Source organism: Arachis stenosperma, chromosome 6 (genome assembly GCF_014773155.1).
Source record: "Arachis stenosperma cultivar V10309 chromosome 6, arast.V10309.gnm1.PFL2, whole genome shotgun sequence".
Taxonomy (NCBI): domain Eukaryota; kingdom Viridiplantae; phylum Streptophyta; class Magnoliopsida; order Fabales; family Fabaceae; genus Arachis; species Arachis stenosperma.
In genome coordinates this window covers 104,719,844-104,729,750 of record NC_080382.1, presented here as the reverse complement: position 1 = coordinate 104,729,750, position 9,907 = coordinate 104,719,844, and the positions used below count along the sequence as shown (strand labels likewise).

Below are 9,907 nucleotides of genomic sequence, written 5' to 3'. Positions count from 1 at the left end.
CCGGAACCTGAAAGGACTCTGAAGAGAAAACTAAGAGAAGCTAAATTACAACAATCCAGAGGCAACCTTTCTGAAAGGAGGATGGCAGCCGAACCCAACAACAATAATGCAAGGAGGATGCTTGGTGATTTTACTAAACCCACGTCCAAGTTTGATGGAAGAAGCATCTCAATTCCTGCCATTGGAGCAAATAATTTTGAGCTGAAACCTCAATTAGTTGCTCTAATGCAACAAAACTACAAGTTTCATGGACTTCCATCTGAAGATCCTTACCAATTTTTAACTGAGTTCTTGCAGATTTGTGAGACTGTTAAGACGAATGGAGTAGATCCTGAAGTCTACAGGCTCATGCTTTTCCCTTTTGCTATAAGAGACAGAGCTAGAACATGGTTGGACTCACAACCTAAAGATACCCTGGACTCCTGGGATAAGCTGGTCATGGCCTTCTTAGATAAATTCTTTCCTCCTCAAAAGTTGAGCAAGCTTAGAGTGGATGTTCAGACCTTCATGCAAAAAGATGGTGAATCCCTCTATGAAGCTTGGGAAAGATACAAGCAGATGACCAAAAAGTGTCCTTCTGACATGTTTTCAAAGTGGACCATATTAGATATATTCTATTATGGTCTATCTGATTTTTCCAAGATGTCATTGGACCACTCTGTAGGTTGATCCATTCACCTAAAGAAAATGCCTGCAGAAGCTCATGAACTTATTGACATGGTTGCAAATAACCAATTCATGTACACTTCTGAGAGGAATTCCGTGAATAATGGGACGCCTCAGAGGAAGGGAGTTCTTAAAATTGATGCTCTGAATGCCATATTGGCTCAGAACAAAGTGTTGACTCAGCAAGTCAACATGATTTCTCAAAGTCCGAATGGACAACAAAATGCATCTAACAGCACTAAAGAGGCATCTTCTGAAGAAGAAGCTTATGATCCTGAAAACCCTGCAAAGGCAGAGGTAAATTATATGGGTGAACCTTATGGAAACACCTATAATTCATCATGGAGAAATCATCCAAATTTCTCATGGAAGGATCAACAAAAGCCTCAACAAGGCTCTAATAATGGTGAAAGAAATAGGCTCAGCAATACATGTTAAATAATCCACACACCTTGTATATAGATAGCATTATATGTTAGTTAGTTAACAACATTTCTTCAAGGAGGAACACTAAGATTTTAAGGGCCACCTTAAGATTTACATTGAGTTGACTGGAAACTCTTGATTTCTACTTGCATGACATACATAACTGATATATGATTTCTGAGCTAGAGAACACACAGCCTATGAGTTTTGAGCTTAATTGTATGGTTACATCAAACCATAAATTTCATTCCTGTGTGTTTCGCGCTTCTTCTTTTTTTATGCTTGCAATCTTTATTTTGTTTTAATCTATATGTCCAATATAGAATATAGATACATACCAATAGATGATTGAGGCTATTATTTATAATTTTGCTCACTTATCCCAAAAAGCCTACCTTTTTACATCACCCTTGCTAGCCCCCTTGAGCCTTTTAATCCCTTTTTATTTTATAACCACATTACTAGCCTTAAGTAGAAAAACAAAATAAAAATTCCAAGTTGAATCCTTGGTTAGCTTAAGATATATATTGTATATAATTTAAGTGTGGAGAATTTTATGGGAACATGGGATGATAGAAACAAAGTAGGGATTTAAATTGAATAAGTTATTCAAAAAAATTTGGGAAGCATGCTCATGTGAAATAAAAATAATTAAATTACCATGTGGATTAAAAAAAATTTAGTATTTAAATAAGGGGATACAAAATTACCCCAATGCAATTATAAAGAATCAATGCACATGGGACAAAAAGTCAAAAATAAATTTGGTGCATGAGCATGTAATGCAAAAGTGGAAAAATTTGGGTAAGTAGGTAAGAGAACTTTGATATTATAAAGTATGTATGTTAAGTGAGATCTTAGACTAATCAAGGATTCACTTTGTTAGCTCAGTTAGCCTTATATGTACACCACTACCCTTACATTAGCCCCATTACAACCTAGGAAAAGACCTCATGATTTTTGTATGTCTATATTCAATATTTATTGATTGGTTAGATGAAAAACAAAGTTTTAGAAAGTATGACTAGAAAAGAAGAGAGTGATTAACCCCAAACACTGAGTGATTAGAGAGTAAACACAAAATCTAGTGAGGGTTCAACAGCTCATTCTCATATATCCATATTTAATTATTAATTGTCTTGCAAGTTGTGAACTATCTTAAATCAACTCAATTGTGACTGTGCTTTAATATGATTTGGCTTTAATTGTACATATATGATTCCTTGAAGATATAAATCAATTTAACTACATGTAAGCTTTATATATAAGTGAATAATAATAACTAGAATTGCATGACTCATTTAGGTAGTTGAATTTAGAATAGATTGTATTGCATAAGATTCCACTATTTTACCTCCATTCTCTTTTCTCTTGGATTTGCATGAGGACATGCTAATGTTTAAGTGTGGGGAGTGGTGCACGAAATTGCAATCACACTTTTGCAATTCAGCACAACTAACCAGCAAGTGCACTGGGTCGTCCAAGTAATATCTTACGTGAGTAAGGGTCGATCCCACGGAGATTGTCGGCTTGAAGCAAGCTATGGTTATCTTGTAACTCTTAGTCAGGATATCAATAATTCTCAGGTTTAATTGTGATGAGTAAAAGAACATGAAATAAATACTTGTTTTGCAGTAATGGAGAACATGTTGAGGTTTTGGAGATGTTCTATCTTCTGAATCTCTGCTTTCCTACTGTCTTCTTCTTCAAGCATGCAAGGCTCCTTCCATGGCAAGCTGTATGTAGGGTTTCACCGTTGTCAATGGCTACCTTCCATCCTCTCAGTGAAAATGTTCAATGCGCTCTGTCACAGCACGATTATTCATCTGTCGGTTCTCGATCATGTCGGAATAGAATCCAGTGATTCTTTTGTGTCTGTCACTAACGCCCCACAATCGCAAGTTTGAAGCTCGTCACAGTCATTCAATCCCTGAATCCTACTCAAAATACCACAGACAAGGTTTAGACCTTCCGGATTCTCTTGAATGCCGCCATCAATTCTAGCTTATACCATGAAGATTCTGATTAAGGAATCCAAGAGATATCTACTCAACCTAAGGTAGAACGGAGGTGGTTGTCAGGCACACGTTCATAGGTGAGAATGATGATGAGTGTCACGGATCATCACATTCATCAGGTTTAGGAACAAGTGATATCTTAGAATAGAAGCAAGCGTGATTGAATGAAAAACAGTAGTAATTGCATTAATCCATCAAGACACAGCAGAGCTCCTCACCCCCAACCATGGGGTTTAAAGACTCATGCCATAGAAGATATAATAAGAAACGTGTAATGTGTCATGAGATAAAGATACAATGTCAAAATGTCCTATTAATAGTGAACTAGTAACCTAGGATATACAGAAATGAGTAAATGACGTAAAAATCCACTTCCGGGGTCCACTTGGTATGTGCTTGGGCTAAGCATTGAAGCTTTCATGTGTAGAAACTTTTTCTGGAGTTAAACGCCAGCTTTTGTGCCAGTTTGGGCGTTTAACTCCAATTTTTGTGCCAGTTCTAGCGTTAAACGCTGGGAATTCTGAAGCTGATTTGCTACGCCGGTTTGGGCAATCAAATCTCGGGAAAAGTATAGACTATTATATATTGCTGGAAAGCCCAGGATGTCTACTTTCCAACGCAATTGAAAGCGTGCCAATTGGCCTTCTGTAGCTCCAGAAAATGTACTTCGAGTGTAGGGAGGTCAGAATCCAACAGCATCTGTAGTCCTTTTTCAGCCTCTGAATCAGATTTTTGCTCAGGTCCCTCAATTTCAGCCAGAAATTACCTGAAATTACAGAAAAACACACAAACTCATAGTAAATCCCAGAAAAGTGAATTTTAAATAAAAACTAATAAAAACATACTAAAAACTAACTAAAATATACTAAAAACATACTAAAAACAGTGCCAAAAAGCGTATAAATTATCCGCTCATCACAACACCAAACTTAAATTGTTGCTTGTCCCCAAGCAATTGAAAATCAAATAGGATAAAAAGAAGAGAACATACTATAGACTCCAAAATATCAATGAAACTTAGCTCCAATTAGATGAGCGGGACTAGTAGCTTTTTGCTTCTGAACAGTTTTGGCATCTCACTTTATCCTTTGAAGTTTAGAATGATTGGCATCTATAGGAACTCAGAATTCAGATAGTGTTATTGATTCTCCTAGTTAAGTATGATGATTCTTGAACATAGCTACTTTATGAGTCTTGGCTGTGGCCCAAAGCACTCTGTCTTCCAGTATTACCACCGGATACATACATGCCACAGACACATAACTGGGTGAACCGTTTTAGATTGTGACTCAGCTTTGCTAGAGTCCCCAATTAGAGGTGTTCAGGGTTCTTAAGCACACTCTTTTTGCCTTGGATCACTTTTCATTTATATATATATATATATATATATATATATATATATATATATATATATATATATATGTTTTTTTTTGAATGAACTGCTTTTTCTTGCTTCAAGAATCAATTTGATGATTTTTCAGATCCTCAATAAAATTTCTCCTTTTCCATCATTCTTTCAAGAGCCAACAAGTTTAACATTCTTTAGTCAACAAATTCAAAAGACATATGCACTGTTCAAGCATTCATTCAGAAAACAAAACGTATTATCACCACATCAGACTAATTCAACTAGTTTCAGAGATAAATTCAAAATCCTGCACTTCTTGTTCTTTTGTGATTAAAGCATTTTTCATTTAAGAGAGGTGATGGATTCATAAGACATTCATTGCTTTATGACACGAACCTTAAATTTTATTAATCATGACTTAAGAATAAGACTCAAAAATAAATATAGGATAAGACTAATAGTAATAAAAAACAAAAATTTAAATGACTCTAAATTAGACTCCTAATGATAGAGGTTATCACAGAGTTAGTACTCAACAACCTTGATTTTGAGAAGTGGATGCTCCCTCAACTTGTGGGGTATTTGACCCTTCAAGGGAGAGCTTCCGGCGCTTCAGCTCCTGTAGCTCACGCCCCTGCTTCTCTTGTTCCTTCAACAGTTTGCAGAGCATGCAGTTTTGATTCTGCTGTTCTTCCTTAATTTGTTCCATAGCTTCTTGCAGCTTGGCAATAGATGCTTCTAGGCGGGCCCAGTAGTCAAATTCAGGAAGTTCAGGGAGGAATTCCTGCGCCCTCCTTTTGATAGAGTTATCTTGCAGTTGTCCTTCCATTGACTTCTTGGTAATTGGATGTTCAATTGGAATGAATTCATCTACTCCCATCCTCACCCCAGCATCTTTACATAGTAAAGAGATTAAGCTTGGATAAGCCAGTTTGGCTTCAGTGGAGTTCTTGTTTGCAATTGTGTAAATCTCACACGCAATCAGATGATGAATCTCCACTTCTTTTCCTAGCATAATGCAATGAATCATCACTGCTCTCTTGATAGTGACCTCAGAACGGTTACTAGTGGGCAAAATAGAACGCCCAATGAAGTCTAGCCAGCCTCTTGTGACTGGTTTGAGATCTCCCCTCTTGAGTTGGTTTGGGACACCTTTTGAATTGGTCATCCACTTAGTTCCAGGGAGGCATATGTCCTCTAGAACTTGATCCAAACCCTTATCTACTCTCACCACTCTCCTATTAAAGGATTCAGGATCATCTTGTAGTTAAGGCAATTTGAAGACCTCTCTTATTTTGTCCAGATGGAAGTAAATAATTCTCCCTCTGACCATGGTACTGTATTTATGAAAAGTAGTTCCAGTCATTCTCTGCTTATCTGTCAGCCACAGATTTGAGTAGAATTCCTGAACCATGTTTCTTCCAACCTTTGTCTCAGGGTTGGTTAGAACTTCCCATCCTCTGTTTCGAATTTGCTCTTGGATCTTCGGGTATTCATCTTCTTTTAGATCGAATCTGACTTCCGGGATCACTGACCTCAGACCCATTATTGTGTGGTAATGGTCTGCATGTTCTTTGGTTAAGAACTTCTCTTGATTCCAAAGATTCTTTGGATTATTTCTCTTTCTTGCTTTTTGAATTGGTTTGTTTTTCCTAAGGAGCCATGATCTTGATAAATCTTGGCTTAGTGATCACGGAAAAGCACACCAAACTTAGAAGTTTGCTTGCCCTCAAGCAAAAGAATGGAAAGAGGATAGAGAGGAGGAGAGAAAATTCGAATGGTGGGGAGATGGGAATGGCCGAATGTGTATTTATAAGGGAGGGGGAGAGATTTCGAAAATTTTGAAGGAGATTTGAGAAGATATGGAAAAAATTTGAGAAGATATTTGATTTTTTTGAAGAAGATTTGGAAGGGATTTGAAAGAGATTTGAAGAACGATTTAGATAAGTGTTTAATTTTTGAAATTTGAAGGTGAATGATGAAAGTTTGTAATGTGTTTATGTAGAAAATGATGGATCAAAATAAGAAAGTTTGAAAAAATTTGAAGTGGAAAACAAATCTCTGTCCCCTACCTTTCTGGCGTTAAACGCCCAGAATGGATACCATTCTGGCGTTTAAAGCCCAATTGGTGGCCATTATGGGCATTTAACGCCCAGCCAGGTGCCCTGGCTGGCGTTAAACGCCAGAAACCCCTTCATCACTGGGTGTTTTGCTAAACGCCCAGGATGTTGCAAACCTGGCGTTAAACGCCCAGAATGGTGCCCATTCTGGCGTTTAACGCCCATAATGGTACCTTTACTGGCGTTAAACGCCCAGAATACCCCTTACTGGCGTTTTCTTGCCAGCAAGCTCCTTTTCTCTGCTTTTTTCACTGAATCCTTCTGTAACTCTGTGAATTCCTTCAATTTCGATGATCAACCTTGCAGAATATGTATCAAACTTAAACAAAACAGATAACCTGCTAATGACTGGGTTGCCTCCCAGCAAGCGCTTCTTTATTGTCTTTAGCTGGACCTTTACTGAGACTCATTCAAGCCTCAGTTTTGAGCATTCCTGCTCAAAATTGCTTTCAAGATAATGTTTGATTCTCTGTCCATTAACAATGAACTTTTTGTCAGAATCAATATCCTGAAGCTCAACATATCCATATGGTGAGACTCCTGTAATCACATATGGGCCCCTCCACCGGGATTTAAGTTTTCCTGGGAATAGTTTGAGCCTAGAGTTGAAGAGTAGAACTTTTTGTCCTGGCTCAAAGACTCTGGATGACAACTTCTTGTCATGCCACTTCTTTGCCTTTTCCTTATAAATTTTTGCATTTTCAAAGCCACTGAGTCTGTGATGCAAGGGCATCTTGGCCAGTTTCACTGACCTTTTCTTTACTGTTTTTAGGGTAGTTTCATGCATTTCCTTAGGAAATAAGCTAGTTTTGGGTAGATATTCACTTACACCTTGATTCAAGCATACATTGTGCATTTTACATGATTTCATGAGGATTTTGCATGAATTTAGTGACAAATGGTATGTTGCATTACCCATGACTTGGACTAGAACATTGATGCACTCTATTGCTTGATTTCAGGACCAAAGAAAGTAAGGAAGAACCACTTAGCAATCACGTTAATCTAATTAACGTGGCCACTAACGTGGAATGGGAGGTAACTTGCAAAGTTAATGAGAAAAGTGATTTCCAATAACGCTCTCGAAGCCATCATTGCCCACGTTAAGAGTCACGTTAACTAAGTTAACGTGAGCTCTAACGTGAAGAGAGGACTTTGAGCCAACGTTAGTGACACTTAACATTATCACTAACGTTGGCCAATGATCATAAGTGGCCACGTTAGAGTCCACGTTAACTTGGTTAACGTGGCCTCTAACGTTAACAAGGGGAAGGAAGCCAACGTTAGTGACATTTAACATTGTCACTAACGTTGGCCTAAGGTGCAATGTACCACGTTAACTTTCACGTTAACTTGGTTAACGTGGGAGCTAACGTGAGAAGCAAGAATGGTCGACAACGTTAGTGACACCCAACATTGTCACTAATGTTGGAAGCAACCACAAAACCCCAAGGAGCCACGTTAACTTCTACGTTAACTTAGTTAACGTGGAAGCTAACGGCGATGAGTGAAAGATGAGCCAACGTTAGTGACACTCAACATTGTCACTAACGTTGGAAATGGTTTGCAAGGCCACATTAACCTAGTTAACGTGGACTCTAATGTGAGATAGGGGCATATTGGAACGTTAGTGACAATGTTGAGTGTCACTAACGTTCTCGAAGATTGGCACGCCTACGTTAAAAGAGCCACGTTAACTAAGTTAACGTGGACTCTAACGTAGGAAAGGGGGAGGCTCTCAACGTTATTGGGAAAGTTGAGTCCCAATAACGTGTACGAAGGACAAAGAGGAAATGTTAGTGGCAACGTTTGTGCCACTAACGTTGAGGTTAACGTAGCCTTTACTTGGGTAAGAAATGTTAGTGAAAAAGTTGAATGACACTAACGTTTTCGAACCCATTTTCTCACTGAATGTTAACACCTCTAACGTCCTGAGCTAAAGTCTCTGCCCACTTCGCACTTTCTCTCTGCAAGTAAAACCAAGCCCAAGTGAAGAAGAGAACTGCTCCAAACTAAAGATCCAAAGGCCCAAGACTTGAAGAATCAACTAGAAGAATAGAAGAGTAGTATATATAGGAGTATCTTTGAATTATTTAGAGAAAGTTGGAAAGAGTTCTGAAAGGGGGGGAAAGCATTACTCTCTAATTTTTTTACTTTCTCTGCTCTTTTAGTTTAGAATGTATTCTCCATCTTTGTTTTCATTTTTTAGAGCTATGAACAACTAAACCCATTTCATTGGGTAGGAAGCTCTGTTGTAATTTGATGGATCAATACTAGTTTTCTTCATTCTTCTTCTATCTTTTCTCTTGATTTTACTTGAAAGCTTTCGATCTTCATCCCATTGGGTAGTTATCTTGGAAAAGAAACTATTCAAACTTGGATCCCTTCTGAACCTTGAAAGAGGAATGAAGAGATCAAGCTAGAAATGCTTTCTCATGCTGGACCAAATTGGGTTTGGATGGATATGTGACTATAATCCTCTCAAAACTTGATTTGGGAAATGCATGTGGTATAATCAGTGACCACACTTCATCTCTTCTCATGAGCAATTGACCAAGGAATTGGCTATTGATTAAGATTTGAGAGATTGAATTGCAAGAAATTGTAATTCAATCAATTAAGATTGCCAAGGAGATCAATGAGTGCATTGATTGAGGAAGAGATGAAAATGAACTTGATCCGGAGAATTGCAACATCTCCTGTGCCCAATGAACTCCCCAATTCTGATCTCACCCATTCTCTTTAATTTCTTCATTTAATTTCATGAGCAAACACCCCATTCCCATTTACAATTCTGCAATTTAATTTCAATCATTTACTTCCAGTTCTTTAATTCTAGCATTTACATTTCCGTCATTTACATTCCCGCCATTTTATTTTCTGCAACTCTCAACCCAAATTCTGAATTCGCTCAACTAGAACAATCTTCTAATTAAAGTTGCTTGATCAATCAATCCTTGTGGGATTCGACCTCACTCTATTGTGAGTTTTTACTTGACGACAAATTCAGTACACTTGCCGAAGGAAATTTGTTGAGAGATAATTTCCACCTGCATCAGTCTAAACTCCTCTAGCTCATTTAGCTGGAGCAATCTTTTTTCACCAGCTAACTTAGCATCCATGTTTAGGAATCTGGTTGCCCAGTAGGCTTTATGTTCCAGTTCCACAGGCAGATGACAGGCCTTCCCATACACAAGTTAGTATGGAGAGGTTCCTATAGGAGTCTTGAATGCTGTTCTGTATGCCCACACAGCATCATCTAAGCTCTTTGTCCAATCCTTTCTATGGGCAATAACAGTCCGTTCCAGGATTCTTTTTAGCTCTCTATT

The 9,907-nt window shown here is 38.0% G+C and overlaps 1 non-coding gene across 1 annotated transcript; it reads right to left on the bottom strand.

Annotated features, from left to right (window-relative positions):
* Positions 1-480: 480 nt before the first annotated feature.
* Positions 481-584, bottom strand: LOC130938514 (small nucleolar RNA R71). The gene has a single exon (XR_009069678.1). It is a non-coding gene; the product is annotated as a small nucleolar RNA R71 (small nucleolar RNA).
* Between the last annotated feature and the right edge of the window lie 9,323 nt (positions 585-9,907).